Raw genomic sequence first — 20,422 nt, forward strand, 5'->3', positions numbered from 1 at the left:
GACCAGCCCACCAGCCCCACCCTTTTTTTAAAAAAAGAAAAAAAGGGCCAAACAGCTGAAAGGAAAAATCAAGTTCCCCCATTCGAAAACCTTTTGTTCTTCTGGTTCGAATAGAGAGAGAAATGGAGAAGGAGGAGCGGCGAGCACCACCACCGGTGACCCACCACCATTGTCAGTTGTCCCTCCGGCGACCACCTCTACCCTGCGAAAAGATCCCACTATCAAATTGCGAAAAGCACGACGCACCACTGTCCAAGTACCGCGAAGGTCTCCCCTCCTCTCCCTTTCTCTCTCTCTTTGAACTTTCAGATGAGCCCTAGATTCTTCATCTTGGTGGTGGCTAAATTCTCCACTGTCAAACCCCAAAAATTAGGGTTACAAAAATTGGAAAAATTGCAGATTTTGGTGTTTAAATTAGTTGGGAAAATCAATGAGCCCTAGATTAAATGATGTTTTTGGTCATTGCACAATGCATGTGTGTAGAGACTTGTATTTAATTTTAATAATAAAAAACTATTTTATATAATGCATGAGTTATGAGAAAATGGGATCACCATTACCATTGTCATTATCAAGTCTGCATCACCATTATCATTATGTCTAACCGTCATCATCATATATGTTTTGCATCTCTCTCTCACCCATGAAACAGATCATTCCTGCATACAACCAGCTCTACGCCTCAGTTCCATCACTTCAAGCTCCAAGCTATGATCCTCAGGCTCTTGCCTTATGTCTGCAACTGGCTCCACAAGCTCCATTCTCCAGTCACTAGTCTCGTGCCACCATATCTGAAAAATCGGCATCCAATCGTCTCCAGAAGATGGTTTGGATTCCACCCCATTTACATCAATTCCATCCAGCTCATTCACAAGGATAGGCTACCCAACCGAGCTCCCCTCAGTCAAAGTAAGGATGATCATGAAAAACAATCGACTCACCCACTCTGTACAGGTCTACCCCAAAATAATGAAGATGCTCTCCGCCAAACTCCTCGGACAACACAACGCTCCTTCAACTACTCTCCGCCAAGATTCTAACATAGCCCAGGTACGTTGCATTACGACTTTTATAGCCCGAAGGTACGTCTTCTGTCCTCAACCCTATAAACTTTTATTTTTCTTTATTGTCCTGAACTACGATTGATCTAAATTTCCCTTGTGGAATACGTAGGCAGCCTCTCGGCCCGACCATAACTAAATTTTTTCTTCGAAAACCCTTGGAATAGTTGTTCGACAAAATTGAAGTTGTTTTACTGCTTTGACTACTACTTAAACATGTCTCGTGATCCGTCTAAGTTCAGTCAAAGAGAGGCATCTGTGGACACCCCAATTTGGCCTAACAATTATTTCAAGTCCCACCTTGGGGACCATCCCGATGATGAATGGATACATGTGATTGTTGGTTGACTTCTCGTAAACCCGTGGACTTTTGGTGAGTATTTTTAGCCACTTAGAGGACCCAATTCAGAGCCATATAACCTTGCAGATAGAAATACAGTATCCTAGGAAAATACATCTGTCAGCCGCAAGATTCATCTCACGGCCTCCACATCATTCTTTCACCCGTGAAACATATTGTTTGAAAATCACCCTGAGAGATCCATTCCTCGGCTGTCAGATCGTCTTTTTTCAGAATTCTGGAATGTTCTGTCATTCATTTGATTGACACACCAAAACCCTAGTAGCCTTTTTTCGATTCTTCAGGGCTATGAAAAGAGATTCGAGTAGAGATCTTCTAACCCTATACTACCTTATTGATTTACGTCATTTGATTGGCCGGAGTGAGTCATCTCATGCCTATATAAAGAGGCCTTAGGGTTTTGAAATTAACAACACAATTCACCCTCATCAGCCATGAAACCCTGCAGAAATACTCTCCTATACTCTCTCTACAAAATCCTTAACATCCCGAAGGTAGCTGCAATCTGAGCAATCAAACCCCGAAGTTCAAACCCTAACCCTAGGGTTTCGAGAAAAAGGTCAATCAATCATCCTCAATTCGAAGCAATTGTGCGCTGAGGGATCAAGGTGATGAGGCCCAGGGGCCTATGGTTTGAGTTATTTTATGTTCCTACGTTTTTATCATAGAGTTTTGATTTTCTGATTAACTATTTGTATTCTGGTGTGAGGAAAAACATCAGCTGGGACATCGTTTCCACGGTCGATACATTAAGCCAGAAGGATCCCTCGGCCATGACATCTATTCACCGGCTGTGGGATCCATTCTCTGGGATAGCCGGTCGTGCTTTGATTATTTTGATGCATGCTTTAAATTACTGTCTTGGCTCACCATTAACTGCTTAAAGGATAAAAACAGATTATGTGTTCAGAATTAAATAAAGCAAGCACTAATCGTATGTCGAATGATTATGGGCCAGTCTCACAACTAGTTAAAGAGGGGTGCCTAACAACTTCCTCTTATTGTACTTTTGGCTCCCGTACCCGGAATCTCTGTCTATTTTTCTTAGTTTTTATAAACTAGGAGGAGATTCTATTTTTATGATGACCGCTATTGTGTGGAGATATTCCTAGCCATGAGAACATCCACGATCTTGGTCTATGAAGTGGAATCCAATGAAAGAGGATCATATGTATGGCGATGCCCCGTTTGGAAGATGTCTACAAGAGGTTATGGGTAGAAATGGATATGTGGATAAGATCTAAGATTTCACATAGGTTGAAGAATAGAAATAAAATAATTGATTATTCTCTTTTTATGTTATTTTTTATGCATTTTAGTTATATATCATGTTGCAAGGGTTTTTGGGTGGGTTTTGGCTACTGAGCGTCTTTGCTCACGATACTACGTTGCCTTGGTCTTCAAATGCCAGGTACCGAAGACGGAATAGAAGAAAGAGCAAAATAGGGTCATATGGATAAGTTGAAGTGATGATGACCAGCGAAGAGATTGTCGACTCTGATTCCGTACCCTTAGTTGCTTTAAAATTTTGATTAAGTACGTTGAAATTGTAGAATACTACATTTGAATTTGAAATATTGTAATGTGACTCGTATTGGTGAGGCTTTTGGAATTTTAATGCCTCAAAAAGAGAAAACTATTTTTGAAAATCTCTTTTTAATGTTTAATTAATGTCTCTGAAAACCGGGGCGTTACAATACTCGCGATTTGCCAGAACGCTCACAATCTCCTGGCAAGCTTTGGCCCAATTGTACAACGCTTTGTTTTAAATTTCTTTATAGTTGGATTGATTTGTTGGCTGGGTGTTTAAATATTTTTGGGTTAGGTGTTCAAATAATTTTGTATTTGGGTGTTCATGAAAAGGATAAACTAAAATTAAACTAATAATAATACATATGTGCTTAACAAAAACTTCTTTTTGGGGTGTTCAAGTGACCACCTTGGTCACCATATAGAGCCACCTCTGAAAAATATGAACATACAAATCAAATGGAGAAGATGGTAAAGACCAAAGAAAAAGTGCACACTTAATGATTTCCCATTCCATAAAAGTTACTACGATGATATTACAATCTATGTAGAAATTCATAATATTTCGATATATTAAGGTGGGTGTGTATATATGGTACAAGTTCACCTCTTGAATCATCTTGAATTCTGAACATGTTGTCGAGAAATCGATTATATTTGTTTAGCCTTTGAACATTAACTTAAAACTTGACGTGAATGTGACGTACATGCAAACAGATACTTGGCGCAATGCTAGCTCATGAGATGACGCATGCAGTGGTAGGGCTCCAAGGCATAGTTGTTTCATGCTATCGTACCTTTTGTTAATTGAATTTCACTCTCTGACATAGCGCAAAAATAATCTTATGATAAGAATATCCTTATTCTATACTTTTATCCTAGGAAAAGTCTACAATACACAACTCTTAAAAAGTTTTACCATATGCACCTATTTTATGATTTATTCATAACATTTTAGCGTGTTTCGTAACTTTTGTTCTAGAATTCATAACTTTTCAGCAATACTATTCGTAACATTTTCATTATGATTTATAACATTTTGGTGTATCTCGTAACCTTTATACGATTCGTAACTTTTTAGCAATACGATTCGTAACATTTTCTCTATAATTCATAACATTTTGAAAGGTGCATATGATACACACCCAAATAAGGAGTGTGTATTGTAGTCTTTCCCTTTATCCTATCGTTAAATGTGGCATGCCCATATACCATTGCTTTTAGAATTTAATGAGTATACCCATCACATGATTATTAAATGTCATAAACAATTATGAGTTATGAAATTAATTTCCCAAAGAAATTATCCACATTGATCGAACTGATAACTTTGCCCTCCTAACATTAGTACTTTGCTAACCATCGATCAAGACGTGTGGACAATTTAACTAAGTAAATGCTAAAAAAGTTAAATTTTCAATTTGCCTTCCGTACTTACAATAATACACTTTTATAATCTCTATACAATTTTCTTTTGAACATCCAGACAATACTTTTTAAACATCAATATATTGGTGCTCAAAAGGTGATCAATTTCACCCACTACCCAAGATATCTGACTCCGCTCCAGCGCGTGTCCCTAATTTATGATCGCGCGGACTACTATTAATTAACAAATCCATTGATCGCATGTTTGATGATATTTTTAATAGATTGGAGCTTTGAATTGGAAAAGAAAGTAGAAGAAGGCATATGTGAGGCGATAGCTTCTGAGTGGCTAGAGTACATAGTTGGTGAATATAATCTGTCGTACACCCACATTCATGCTAAGATTGCAGAAGCATTGACGATGCATCACAACCAAAAGATTGACGATGGTTACCATGGTTCCTGTTGTGCCGAATTATGGAAGACCAAATTCGCTATTAAGAAGTATGGCTTGAAAGGTACATTGAAGCGTGTTGCTCGCTCAAGGAATATTCTAGAGTGAGATAAACATTTGTTGGAGTTTGTGTTATCTCGATCGGTTATTTATTCTCAAAATTTATGGGAAATTTTGAGCAATTATCTTATTTTCTGTTTTTTTTTTTTGGGCTAAGTTCTCAAATATTTTTTTTGGTAACTCTACATGAAATGCTTCAGCCACAATTTATATGCTTTCGTTAGTATAAATTTTTGCTAGAAACGTGTGGATTTTCCCCCTTTCTGCACTTCCAATCTGCTAAAATATTATTGTCTTGTTGTATTTGGGCTAAAATGTTATGTTTTGTTTTGGGTCATAAAATGTTAGTATGTGCTTGGGCACTTAGGATCTCCTAAGAGCATCTTTAATCCAACACCCTCCAAATCTCTATTTGAGAGGATCAAATTAATCTATTTTATTTGAAAAATAGATTTAGAGGATTGTACTATTTATCTCAACTCCAACTCCAACACTCTATTTCTCAACTCCAACACATATTTGGAGGAGATCCTCTATTTTTTCCTTCATCCTCTATATTTAGAGGATGGGTTGGATAATGTTTTTCCTCCAAAATAAAGAAATAGAGTATGGGTTGGAGATGCTCTAAGAGATTCCGGATGGAGAGGCTGGTGCGGGACTCTAATCACAGCCGTTGGATCTAATCCAATGGCTCTCGTTTTAAAAATGGCATCTCGCGGATCTTAGGGGAGTTGGGTCGATTAAAAATGGAATGCGGGTCAGGATCCGGGTGAGGATTCGGGTTATAACAAAACTCAGATTCCAGCTGTACACGAAGCCGTAGAACGAAGAAGAAGAAGAAGATTGAAAGGTATCTCTCTCTTCTCTCTCGTATCTCGAACTCTGTATCTCTTGTATCTCAATTCTTTGTGATCTCTGTGTAGTAGGCCGAGCACAACTAAGATCGATCCAGGGACCACCTCCACTCCTCTGCCATCGTCAGCTGCCGCACGGGGCAGCAAACACACTCCACTAGGCTCGGCGATAGCCGAGACGAGTCGGTTGTCGGCTCTGACTTTGTCCATCTCGTCCGACGACGAATAGTTTTGTGTCAAGCTTGGCCATGCGGATGATGTTTGCCTAGCCCGAATACTCTTCGAGCTCGGCTTCCCTTCAAGCATGGCAACCGCCAGGTTCTTCCGAGCTCGACCACGTGCCCACCCATGTGCAGAGGCGGTTACGCCAAGGGATAATCATGAGCGCACATGGGAGTGCCAGCTCACTCCCAAAAGCGGTTACCAGATCTGTTCAATGACGTCACGGTAACGTCGCCTGGCACGTGCCCGTGCTTGGAGGGCAAGTCAGGGAGCTCTATAAATACCTAGCGATGGTAACCCTAAATAGGTACATGCTACTACAGACTCATACTCATTGTCTTCTGCCTCCTCTCTCTGCACAATACTTATCCTCTCGCCGGAGGGCCTTGCCGGGGACAACCCCCGGCCAGGTCTTAGTCGTGCGCTCCCTGTGCAGGCTAGAAGAAGACTCAATAACCATCAAGCCACCAGCGGAGGAGAAGATCGAGGATCACGGGCCACACAATTGGTGAACCCGACGTGAATCGCTTCTGATTCAAACGGCTCTCACATCCTCCAAATCCCCTCACTCCTCCGTGAAACAACGACCAAACCACTCACCATGGGCGGAGATCAGACGGATGTAGCCATTTCAGGAACCAAAGACGCTAGCGGAAATGCCATCCCCACAACACCCTATGAGAGGCACATGTCCATGTCCCTCGCCCCAGGATCCGGTCTCTCACCAGTCGCGGATGACGTAACGACGGCCTACATCCGTTTGCTACAGCGTCGCGACGACGAACGCGATAACGAGTTGGCTGCGCTAAGGGCGGAGGTGGCCCAAATGAAACAGTGCATGCAGCAAGAGACCACCCCATCCGCATCCAGATCTGGTGGAGGGGGTAGGAAAAGGCGAACGCCACCTCCACCACCACCACAAAGGCGTCAGAACGAGGAAGGTCAACGCGGATCCGTAAAAGACCGCCTAGGATTCACCCCGGCACCGGGGGACGCCAAAGAGATAATCCTTTACAAGCGACCCACCGCATCTAGAACACACCGCTCAAAAGAACACCACGATCGAACCAACACTAGGGATATCGAGTCATTTACAAGCACATACTCGACTGGTCGCGCAGAATTCTCTCGCACAACGGTTTCCCACCATAGCCGAGATTCTGTGGAGTCCAGACATCATGTATCTGAACGACTCGGGGAAATCCCTGCAGAAAAGTTCGACAACAGCAACCAGGCTCGACGAAACGGAAAGGGCGTGCGTATTGACGAGCCAAACAATGAGACCAAATCCCGTAAGGACAGAGGAGAAACGGTTGACGAACATCGCCGGGTGACAGCAGATTTACGAGACAAACTCCGGCATCGAAACCGCGAAAAGTCTCCAGACAGAGAGTCCAAGAGAACAAAGACGGATGAGCACGAAAGGCCGCCACGCCCTGGTTTTGAGCGGCAGCTGAAGGATCTCGGCGTTTTTCCCTTCACACTCCACATAATCAACACGACGGCCGAACCCAACTTCCACCTGCCAAAGTTTACGAAGTTTGATCCTACCACATGCGAAGCCTACACCCACTTTATCCACTTCCGTCAAACCATTAAGCTATGAACTACAAGAGACGAAATCAAATGCAAATCGTTCCCATCCAGCCTCGGCTCCCTTGGACTCCAGCGGTTCAACAAATTGCCCGCTGGATCCATACGGAACCTGGCCGACCTTGAACACGCCTTCAACACTCGCTTCATCACCAGTAACAGGACAGCCAAGGAGCCTGAGTCCTTGTCCCAGATGAGGAAGCTCCCAAACGAAACACTCAGACAATACGCCGAGCGCTATTGGCAGCTGTTCAACGAAATTCCAGGAATCGACGAATATTGGACTGCGCGAACTTTCGAAAACGGTCTGGAAACCGGCAGCAAGATTCTTGACGAACTCGCCATCCGCCCACCACACGGCACGGGAGAATTGATGCGCGTCATGGAGAGATTCTGTGCTCTTGAAGAGTTCTATGCGGACCATGAGGCCCAGGGAATCCCGAGCTTGACAGCATCCTTCACCCGGACCACAACCCAACTGCCGGCACCAGCAATCACCCAGCACCTGCAACCCAAGAAGCAGGTACACAACATAAAAGAAGGAAAGAGACGCCAACCCAAATAGCACGACTACGTGGCCGAAACCACCCATTTCAAAGAACCCATCTTGTCCTTCCTAAAAGAAATCATGAGGCAACCATGGTTCGAGTGGCCGCAAGGCAAGCTCGGCACGGACAACGGCCAAGCGGATCAGAACCTAAGGAAAAAGTGTTCCTACCACAACGAGCTCGGCCACTACACGACTGCCTGCGCACCATACAAAGCCCTCCCGGAAAGACTCGTAACTCAAGGTCACCTCGATCAATACATCGATCGATCAAAAATGCCCGCCCGGCAGACAAATCCCAACCCCAACGAACAGCACCCACTGATACACGTTATCCACGGCCCCGTGACAAAGGAATTTGAATCAACTCTTCAGGCCGACCTTAGTCGCGCGTCAACTTCCAGGCAGGTACTCGCGGTAAGACCTGGATCCAAACGTCCACGAACAGAAGAGTTACCCAAATGGACGATTACTTTTACCGAGCGCGATCTTGAACGTGTGCAAACACCACACTCCGACGCCCTCGTTGTAACTGTCCAAATTGGAGTACATGATGTCAAACGCATTCTTATCGATCAAGGAAGTTCAGTAGAGGTCATGTATTACGACCTTTTCAAAAAGTTGGATCTACCTGAATCAGCCCTACAACCTACCGAAGTACCCCTCATCGGCTTCAACGGTGCACCTGTTTGGTCGCTTGGCCGAATCTTCCTCCCAGTCGTCGTCGGTTCAAAAACTTTGACCGTCGAATTTATCGTCGTCAACGTACCAAGCCCATACAATGCCATCCTTGGCCGAACCTGGCTCCACGGAATGCAAGCCATTGCTTCTACCTACCACCAGGTCGTCCGCTTCATCGGCGTTACAGGTAGACAGGAAGATTTGCGAGGTGATCAAGTGGCCTCCAAAAAATGCTACGTCTCTGCCGTCCACAACTCCGCCAAATCCAAACAAGTACAATGGGTTGAAGTCCCCGACATGGCCGTAATCGACGACGTCGGCCAAAAAGCCGAAGACAAAGCAGAGGAAGACCTCGTCCAAATGCCAATCAACGAGGATGGCTCCCGATTCTTCCTCATCAGCTCTTCCATCAGCGAGGCTGACCGCGAAGAAATGTTCCAATACCTCAAGAAAAATATCGAAGTTTTTGCTTGGACCCCTAACGAAATGCCGGGGATCGATCCCAATTTCATCAGTCACTCCCTCAACATCAAGAAGGACGCTAAACCTGTCATCCAGAAGGCACGGCGTTCTGTAGCCGAACACGCCGACGCCGTCATCGAAGAGGTCAAGCGTCGGCTGGAGGCCAATGCAATCCAAAAAGTACAATACCCCACATGGCTATCCAACACTGTGGTCTTCAAAAAGAAAAACGGCAAATGGCGAGTTTGCGTGGACTATACCAATCTCAACGACGCTTGTCCAAAGGATTGGTTCCCACTGCCAAAGATTGATCAACTTGTGGATGCAACGGCAGGCCATGCTTGGCTAAGCTTTTTGGACGCCTACCGTGGCTACCACCAAATTGCCATGGACCCCGACGACATGGAGAGAACCACTTTCATCACGCCATATGGCATCTTTTGCTACCGCGTCATGCCCTTTGGACTCAAGAATTCAGGGGCAACGTTCAACAGAGCAATATTCAAGATGTTAGAAGAACAAATCAGGCACACCGTGGAGGCTTACATTGATGACTTGGTCATCAAAAGCACGAAGGAATCCAACCACCTGCGAGACTTGGCCGAAGTTTTCGAGATCCTCAAGCTCCACAAGCTTCGACTAAATCCTGAAAAATGCGCGTTCGGAGTAAGCGCCAGGAAATTCCTCGGACACCTTGTCACTCGAAGAGGCATCGAGGCCGACCCAAACCAAATCAAGGCTGTTCAAGATTTGTGCCCACCCAAGACGATCAAGGAAGTACAAAGGCTCACTGGGATGGCAGCGGCTCTAAACCGATTCATCAGCAAATCCTCAGACAAATGCCACACATTCTTCCACGCCTTGAAGGGAAAAAGTCGACGCAGCTTTGAATGGACCCCGGATTGCGACTCAGCTTTTGCCGAACTAAAAGACTACCTAAATTCGGCCCCGTTGTTGGTAAAACCTAAAGAGTTCGATACTCTTTATCTCTATCTCGCCGTGTCCGCCCACGCAACCAGTTCTGCACTTGTACGACGGGAAGGCGCCGATGACAAGCCCATCTATTTCACAAGTAAGACACTCCTTCCAGCTCAAACTCACTACCTACCGTTTGAAAAATTAGCCCTTGCTCTTGTTTCAGCAGCTAGGAAACTCCTACCCTACTTCCAATCACACCCTATCATCGTCTTAACAGAACACCCCCTCAAAGCTCTCATTCGGAAAGCAGATCTCTCCAACCGGGTCTCGAAATGGGCCGTTGAACTTGCAAACTTTGACATCAGTTTTGAGCCACGAACGGCGATTAAGGGCCAGGTATTGGCCTACTTCATAGCAGAACTCACTCCAGCAGACACAGCGGCACTCAATGCTCCTACCCCACCAGACGTTGCCGAACGTAGCTCCATGACCACGCCCATGCCATGGCACCTTTTTCGAGGCGAGACTTGGCGACTTAATGTCGTTGGGGCTTCCAACAGCAACGGAGCAGGAGCCGGGGTAGTCTTGGTCTCACCTTGTGGAACACTTAATGAAAGCTCCATCACCATTGACTTCCCAGCCACCAACAACGAAGCTGAATATGAAGCCCTCCTTGCAGGTTTACGCTCAGCCATCGCGATGAAAGTCACCAACCTCGTTGTCTACTGCGACTCCCAACTCATCGTCAATCAAGTACTCGGTGACTATGAAGCTCGGGACCCTCGAATGTTGAAATACCAAGCCACGACAGCTAAGCTCATCTCTCAGTTTCAAAATTTTGGCATCGAACAGATCAACCGCGAACACAACGCACACGCAGACGCACTTGCAGGCCTCACCTTAGCATCCACAGCCTCAGAATTCAGAACCATCAACTTCGGCAGCATTGGCCGCCCGTCTTTTGAGCCCACTCCAGAGGTACTTAATGTTGAACTCGGTCCCAGCTGGATGGATGAGATCGTTGCGTTTCTAAAGCACGACACCCTGCCCACAGACAAGAAGGAGGCTTACCGTGTGAGAAACAAGGCCGCTTAGTACTGGCTTTCTGAAAGCGGCCAATTGTACAGGAAATCCATCTCCGGACCGTATCTCCTCATTGTCCACCCTACCCAAGTGCCTGAAATTCTAACAGAACTTCATTCAGGCAGCTGCGGCTGCCACTCTGGCGGCCGCTCCCTTTGTCAACGTGCCATGAGCCAAGGCTACTTCTGAAAGAACATGAAGAAAGACTGCGAAGAAGTTGAACGCAAATGCCGACCGTGCCAGCTATTTTCTCCCATACCGAAGCAACCCGCCCAAAACCTCTCCCCTATTACCAGCCCATGGCCCTTTGCACAATGGGGGCTCGACATTGTCGGAAAACTACCAACAGCTCCAGGAGGATTCAAGTTCTTGATCACCGCAACAGACTACTTCTCCAAATGGGTAGAGGCCGAGCCTCTTGTGACAATCACAGAAGCTGACGTTCGCAAATTTGTCTAGCGAAACATTGTTACCAGATTTGGAGTTCCGTACGCCATCGTATCAGACAATGGAAGCCAATTTGTCGTTAAAGACCTGACCAGCCTCTGTGAGGAATTTGGGATACGCTTCTTCAACTCTACACCAGTATACCCCCAAGGGCATGGACAAACCGAGGCTACAAACAAGACCGTCTACGCCGAGATCAAGCGATGACTAAACTCCAAGAGAGGAAAATGGGCTGAGGAACTACCCCGTGTTCTTTGGGCTTACCGTTCTACACCACGGCGCTCAACTGGCCAAACCCCCTTTTCAATGGCATTCGGCATGGAGGGAGTAATCCCACTGGAGTCCAAGTTCCCCACTCTGAGGATTGAGAATTTCGATCCAAAGACTAATGAAGAGGCCGTAGAACAAGAATTGATCATGGCAGAAGAAAAACGCGACGACGCTCAGCTGAAACTCGCCGAATACCAATAAGTGGCAAGAGGATACAACCGCTGTGTGCGAATCAAAAAGTTCAAACCAGACGATTTGGTCTGGCGAAAGGTTGTGCAAACCAGCAAGAAAACAAAATTCAAGACCAACTGGGAGGGGCCTTTTCGTATCGTCAAGCTTGCTGGTAAGGGCGCCTACGTGCTGGAGGACATGAATGGGAAAGTTCTAACTAACCCATGGAATGCACAGAACCTCAAGAAAGCATACATGTAGTTGACATTTGAACAGTGTGCCTCATGTTCGACCACGCACTATCCTATTTTTCTCTATTTGCTTTCTTGGCTTCGGCCCACGTCTTTCCATTTTAACTTGTATTTCATGCTTATCGAATGGAAGAAAGTTTATCTGGTAATTGTCATTTGCAATCCCAAATTCATTTTCGTCGGCTTATTTAGCCAACCACAAACGTTGACCTCGGTCACACCCACAAATGGCTACTACGCTTTTGCTTCGGCCACTATTACTGCCCAAAAGAAGCACAATAGACATCAGGTCCACCGAGCCTAAAGACACACAATATGGCTGGAATTTGGGCTCAAGTTCGGCTTGGCAAGACAATAAGGTTGGCCACAGCCCGGTTACACTCACATTTTGGTGAGCAAACCACCCACAAACATTACAGACACCTCAACCTCTCCTAGGGGATGGCACCTCGACCGAGCACAAAAAACTTTGGCGACTAACCTACGTATTGTCAGCTAAACAAGCTAAATGACCGAACACAACACCACGCTCGGCACAATCTCCACTCCATTCTACTACTCTACTTTGGTTCAGGCTCGGCATACCTACCGCTAGCAAACTTCAACAATTGGCAAACATTCCCACCACTAGGCCGAACCCAAACCAAAGTGGGGGCTACAGGATACCTACTACTCCATTAACCAGGGCTCGGCAACATATCACATCAACGCCTCTATTATAGCCCAGGCTCGGCTGTCATATAACTATGCGTTGTTTAAGGCTCGGTAAAAACCCAACAACTTAATGAAGTAGCTTTTACTTCGCTCCATGACAACCTAACTCAGTCGACCCCAAAGCCAAAGAAGGGGCTAAAGAAAAACCACTATTCTATCTACCATTCAAACCAAAGAAGCCCTATTCAAATCAAAGGTCATACAGAATATGAATCAAAGTTCGGTAAAAATACATTGCAAACACAGAAGCCAAAGTCATTCACTAAAAGGAGATCAAGTATGCAAGCTCGGCAAAAATTTTATAGCTGGAGACCATTACATCCGGAACGGTAAAATCTGAACTCGGATTCGCCCAGTCCAAGAGTTCAACAAAGTACGAAAAATGAAAAGTAGTTAACTACGGCAACCATCTTCCCCAAAACCAGCACTTGCGTACAACTTCTCTCAACCCTGGGCAGCCTCTCCAACTTCAAGTCCAGTTCCAGCTGCATCTGCACCAGCACCACTGCCAGCAGCATCTTCGGCAATAGCATCTTCATTGACGTTCACATGCTCCTGCTCGGCATGAGCGGCAGCTTTCTTGCCATCACTATCTTTCTCCAAACCCGTCAGATCTTCTGCAATGACGTCGGCGTCGGTCAAGTCCTCGACATCATCTTCGCTCTCGGGAAATTCTTCAGGAGGGAGGGGTGCGCACTCTTCTTCAGTGTACGAAAGGACGAGCTCAGGTGTAACAGGAGCTGGAATTGATTTCATCAGATTCGTATCTGCTTCCAGCTGCATGACTCCACAAGCGGCCTTCACGCCGTCCTTATACCCCGTTCAATAAGCGATGGGCACCCTCATCCTTATGGCGTCATTCACCATGGACCGAGCCTCATGCATGTACTCAGCCCCAGCTCGGTCAAAACCGGCCTGATACGCCGTACCGTCTACCTCCTTCATCTTCCGCTTCTCCTTTCTCAGAACTTTAGCCACCTCACGCTCGGCCTTATTCATCCTCTCCTCCATCCCATCTCTCTCCTTTTCTAGCTCGGCAATCTGAGTTTTCGCCATTTTGAGACTTCCTTTGTAGCTTCTCACCTTCTCACGCTCAACCTTCAAATCCTCATGAAAGCGAGCGCGCTCGGCAAGGACAAGCTCGGCATTTTTGGATGAGCGGAGCAAGGCTTGTCCGGCCTATTCAAAAGTAAGAATGTGAGTTTACTTGACAAGCAAAAATGATGGAAAGTAAAGAGGGCTGGGTTCGGATCAAACCTGAACAAGGTAAGCACTTGCATGAACTATGCTCGGCTGAAGGCCTTCGGGAATTTTCTCCATATCCCTCGGCAAAGCTAAACCTTCAAGCACCGCAGTGGCAAGCCCTGGCTCAACCTTAACAGAATCTTCCACGGTGACGACCCTGCCTTCGGCCAAGGCGTAAGAGGGAGCGAACTCCTGAACGGCGACGGCGTCAGCCGAACCTAGAGGCATCTGAGCTTCCTTTGAGCCACCAGCAGCCGATGACTCGGTCTTCTCCTGCATGCTCGGATGAAGAGTCGGTGGCTTTGTCGGGAAGAAGTCATGGGTGAGCTTCTGCCTTTTCTCAGCAGGCTCGGCGAAACCGGACTTCTGACGGACGGCTTTGCCGTCCATAATGTTCACACGGACAACATTACGTCGACCCATCTCGTTGGGATGTTCTGGCACGAGTGTTTGAAGCGGAGTATGAATACCAGGCTGCTCGGCTTGTCAACTCTCTTGAAACCAGAACTCTGCTGGCTTCCTAAACGTTGGCAACTTCACCCTCGGCTGCTTACTGCCTCCTGACGGCCCCGTTTTCTTTCCTCGGCCTTGACCTTCTGTGCTCGGTGCCGCTTCCCTTCCCTTTCTCCTGAGCTTTCCCTTGTAGGATGGCTCGTACCCTAGTAGCGTCGGCGCGTCTCTACAGGCTTGTGACAAAAGGATACGATGTGCACCTCGACGGACAGGGATTGTTGAGTCTTTGTGATGGCTCGGTGATCTGCAAAATGACAACAGTCAACGGACGATTAAATTTTACAAATAACCAGACTCGGCTACAACTAAGGTGGTCGAGCTACCTCTGAAATCTTTGATCTTTGGAACCATAAATTTACGGTTAGACATGTTGCCGAACTCAAAGTTACCGCTCACTTCAACATAAAAATTGGCCCATTTGTCAGTATCGGGCAAGCCATCTACTAGTGGCTGTTTCTTGCTACGTGTTGACAAGTATCGACGTTCGGTCTGGTCGTGCCTAGACATAATGTACGTATGGAAAAGGTCGGCGACGGTGAACTCGAGGTCATGGAGCTCCTTCAACTTAATTATCGACATTACTATTCGGTAGCTGTTGATGGCAAAATAGTGTGGGACGATGCTGAACTGAGCAAGAAGTTTCCTCAAGAAGGGATGGAGAGGGAACCTCAACCCAGCCTCACATATCGCCATTAAAGGGACAGTGATGTGCTCGGGATGGTCCCCCCTCGTATCCTTAATTCTGTTGCTCGCCACTTGATTAATTACAACGTCGTCGGGGATGTTGTATTCTCGGCAAAAATCTTGGAACTCCCTAGCGTTTTCGGTGAAAAAATGGGCATGTGGGCAAACTTGGCCCCTCTCATAGAGATCGGCGAGTCCTCTACCCTCGGATTGGGATTCACTGTGCCCTGAACGGATAGAGGTTGGGGCGTCGGCTTGTGGGACGAATCTGGATTCGGCCTCTGGCCCCAGATGAGGCTCGGCTTCAAAGTGGGTCGATGTTGTGAACGATATCTCAGGCTCGGTTACGAACTAGTCGGCACTGTACTCAAAAACACGTTCGGCATTCGAGTCATTGGAGTCGGAAGACATGTTTGAGGCAATGGACGATATTTGGTGTCGGCGTCTGTGTTTTTCCAACCACTCGCGAAAAAACGAATCTCCAGAATCTCCCCCCGAGCTTTCAGAGTCGGAAGAGATGACAATGGTTGGGTGAGCCAGACCTAACAAAAACAAGAAGAAAACAATGAGAAATCTCGTCGTCGGCCAGAAGGCAAGGGATCTCTATGCTTGGCTACCCTATTGGCCCACCCTATTTGTCCCTTCGAGATGCAAGCTCGGGAGATACTAAGACTCGAAACGGGGCTCGGCCTATCAGCGCCCTAGGCTGGGCTCGGCAAATCCCAACAATGGCCAAGCACGGGCATCATTATAGACCTGTGCTCGGAAGAACAGGTTGAAGATGAAGATGAACAGTCCGTTCATCTCCAGACCTCACACTGTTCACTTAGAACAAGAAAGTCCCAAAAAAAAACCCAGGAAAGAACGAAAAAGGGCGTAAAAGAATGCAGGAATGAAGAGAGAGCGACATATCGAACACATACCTGAAGATTTCAACGAGATTTGATGAAAATCTGCTGGGAAACTGAAACTGGAAGATGAACAGGCGTGGTAGAGCTCTGGCAATGGAGGTTTAGAGAGAGAAAGTGACCGTGACTTCTCTCTCTACCCCCAGCGTTATATATAGAGCTAGGGTTTGGGAGTTCGAATCTCCCGCCCATCATTACACCACCGAACCAGTAGCTAGTAAGCACTCGACATGTGGCGATGACAGGTTAGCTTTGCAGAGCTGCACGCGTGCCAGCCGTCCCCTATCAGCCGTACTCGACCAGAGATTGACACCTGGCGCACCTCCATTGGTTCTTGTCCATGGCAGTTATTCGAAGGTGATTCAGGCTCGGCCAAATTCTGCCCAAGCAACCGTTACTCATGTTCGGCGTCTGGAAGACTCGGCCAAAGTTTGAAATCAATCCCAACCGCGCGCTCGGCGATGGCTGAGATTGAGGGGCTATTGTAGTAGGCTGAGCACAACTGAGATCGATCCAGGGACCACCTCCACTCCTCTACCACCGTCAGCTGCCGCACGGGGCAGCAAACACACTCCACTAGGCTCGGCGATAGCCGAGACGAGCCGGTTGTTGGCTCTGACTTTGTCCATCCCGTCCGACGACGAATAGTTTTGTGTCAAGCTCGGCCACGCGGATGATGTTTGCCTAGCCCGAATACTCTTCGGGCTCGGCTTCCCCTCAAGCATGGCAACTGCCAGGTTCTTCTGGGCTCGACCACGTGCCCACCCATGTGCAGAGGCGGTTACGCCAAGGGATAATCATGAGCGCACATGGGAGTGCCAGCTCACTCTCAAAAGCGGTTACCAGATCTGTTCGGTGACGTCACGGTAACGTCGCCTGGCACGTGCCTGTGCTTGGAGGGCAAGTCAGGGAGCTCTATAAATACCTAGCGATGGTAACCCTAAACATGTACATGCTACTACAGACTCATACTCATTGTCTTCTGCCTCCTCTCTTTGCACAATACTTATCCTGTCGCCGGAGGGCTTGCCGGGACAACCCCCGGCCAGGTCTTAGTCGTGCGCTCCCTGTGCAGGCTAGAAGAAGACTCAATAACCATCAAGCCACCAGCGGAGGAGAAGATCGAGGATCACGGGCCACACACTCTGTATCTATTGATGATTATTAGGGTTTTCCCTGGTTCGGTTTTCCCTTGTTCGATTGTTAGGGTTTTATCTGAATCCGAATTCGAACGATTCTATATCTCGAATCCGAACGATTTATGGTTCCACACCATCAAGGTCTTTATTTTCTGCGATTTTGGGCTTGGAACGAGATTGATTTTCTACCACACCAAACTGGTTACCAGTATTTTCCGACCCCGATTCTTTTTTTTTTTTTCTCCAAGTCATGAATTATTTGATTCTCTCAAACCCAGTCCATCTACGTTTGGTGGTGTGGAAAAATTTCTGGTTCTGCTATTGAAAATTTGTTTGAATTAGTTAGACCCCTTGTGAATTTTGTATTACCAGTCATATGGAGCAAATGGGATGTCTGTGATAGTAGTGGTCCTTGTCTTTAATTCTGTCCAAGCAATCTATTTGCATTAGTAGATTAATCTATTATATGTTTGGTGATGCAGTTATGGCTCCGGCTGGTACCGTCTCCCCAAGCTCAATTGCAGGCGTGCATACTACCTGAGTTGTAGGAAAGAGTTTGCTCCCGCACCTGCTCTAGGGACGTCTGTTTTACTGGTCATGCAATTTCTGTTGGATCTCTTCTTGTTGCACCCTTGGTTTCAATGCTCTATTTTGTTTGAGCAACTTTTGCAAAGTTTTTGGGGTAAAGAGAAGAGGATAGGAGTGGATTTGTTCGCTAATTATGGGAATGGTTTGAGTCGAGACCAATGGCGGCAGCAGAAATTGAAGATGAGATTGTGGGATCACATTTCGATGGAGTTATGAATTGCGCGCACATGAGAAATGTTTGTAGCTCTCTTGTTCCAGTAGCTCTGTCTCCGTAGTTTTTGGCATGAGAAATGTCTGTATCCGTGTCGAGTTATAAGCTTGATTTGTCTGTATCCGTGTCGGTCCAAATTAGTTTGGGGCACATAATGAGAGAAGTGTTTTGATTAATTCTTGTGGGGACATCCAGAGCTCACTAATCTGTTAAAGCATGGATGAAATTTTGATGTTTTGATGTTTGAATTGGATGAAATTTTGCCCTCATCAAAGGGGAGAAATATTGGGGCAGCACAATCAATGGAATAGGTTGTCTTTTGTTTCTTAATTTTTTGGTCTGGTCTTTTGGGGTTATTTATTCTGGAATCAATGAATTGTAAGAAATGTAATTTTATGAATACATTCTTGTTGGTGGAAACTATTTGGGAAGAATTGTAATTTGAACACATTCTTGTGGGTGGAAACTGTTTTCAGTAGATCAATTTTGCTCTTTGTGCTCTTTAATTGGAAAAGGGGACGATCATTGAAAAGAGATGTATTTCATTAACTTTTTAGTGGGTAAAATACCCATTTTGTTAACTTGTTCATTTGCATATGCTATCCATCCTTCTGTTGGACAACTTGGTAAGTTGGTATACATTTTTGTGGACGCGTTTCTGAACAGTTTCAGCTTTGGAAAAATTGGTGATCATTATCAACCACATCTATCTTGGTACATGAAGGAACAATAAAATACATGGAAGGCAATATTATGCTTTCATTGCAAAACAACAGAAAAGAGAGCAAAACAATAATTCGATTGCAATTGAAACAGAAGTTTTAAATCTAGCCGATATGAATACATAATGTTTTACAAAAGAGGCATGAGCCGAACATCATCATCCTTGTCTACCCGAAGCTATATTACAAGCAAAATGAAATCGAAAAATCCTAAATGTTGCTAGCATCTCTTTTTGGCTGGACTCTCCATACACCAAGGGGAACTTGATTTTGATGATCTGGGTGCAAAAAGAAAGCTTCAGATGCAATGTTAACTGAAACTGCACATGACTGAGGAAACTTCATTAAAGCCCAACGGCTGCTGAGCTAACTGAAACCCAAGACTAGGGAGTCTAGCCCTGCTGATACTTCAAAGAGGTGTTGTGTGGCATCTTTATTTTACAATAAAAACTGGTGCTCGCAAATCTCTGAGACAGACTTGTCTGCAAAGGAAAGAATATAGGTGTCTAAAAAATGATAATCACATTCAGTTATGACATATTGCATGCAATTTGCAAGTGAAATCAAAAAGAAGAGAATGACAATTGACATTTGTGAAACCCCTTGTAGGCTTCTCCAAAATTTTCATTCAAATTTATTCAAAGCCAAAATCAAATTTCCGCTCGAGAACCGGAGTACATGAAGTGCATATGAGTTTCAAATCACACTGAACCACTTTATTGAGAAAATTAACGTCAGTGTTGCTTCTTCTTTTTCTTTTTTTGAAGTTAGTGCTTCTTAAATATTCACGACTCATAAACTACTCCAAACGTACATCAGTTCAAGAATTGATTTTGATCAAATGAAAAGACAAATCTCATAATTGTTTCAAGGTGATCGATGAGATGCGGTGGTGACTATTACGGTGCCCTAACATGCATCTCCAAACCCCTACAAAAATTCCTAGCTCTAACAATAATACGTACACAGTACCAAAGTTAAGCATTGATCATGGCATCCTCCTCAAAACGAGTTAGCCTGTAGCTACTTCTGAATTCGAATGTGCTGTGAGAAATAGGAAAACAAATGATATCTGATAACAGCCTAAAGAAATGATATCTGATAAAAAAAAAATGATATCTAATAATTTTGAGCTTTCGAATTCAAAACACAGAGAGATAAAACTGGTTTGAAAAAAAAAAAAACCCTAATCACGCTCCAGTAAATTCCACAAAACGAAAGTAAACCGTAATTTTTTGATTTATGGAAAAATGCCCTAATTAGCCTAAATGCAGAGAGAGAGAGACCTTGGTGTTGATTGATTACAGAAAATCGTCATTCGTCTTCGTCATCGAAATCGTTTCTTCGTCACTAAATCGAACGAGA

The 20,422-nt window shown here is 45.5% G+C and overlaps 1 long non-coding RNA gene across 1 annotated transcript; it reads left to right on the forward strand.

The window, feature by feature from the left end:
* The first annotated feature begins 5,647 nt into the window (after nucleotides 1-5,647).
* LOC131318187 (uncharacterized) lies at nucleotides 5,648-18,801 on the forward strand. The gene is made up of 2 exons (XR_009197540.1): nucleotides 5,648-5,684; nucleotides 18,019-18,801. It is a non-coding gene; the product is annotated as an uncharacterized LOC131318187 (long non-coding RNA).
* Nucleotides 18,802-20,422: the final 1,621 nt, after the last annotated feature.

The sequence above is a fragment of the Rhododendron vialii genome, chromosome 1a (assembly GCF_030253575.1).
Source record: "Rhododendron vialii isolate Sample 1 chromosome 1a, ASM3025357v1".
In the NCBI taxonomy this organism is placed as follows: Eukaryota; Viridiplantae; Streptophyta; class Magnoliopsida; order Ericales; family Ericaceae; genus Rhododendron; species Rhododendron vialii.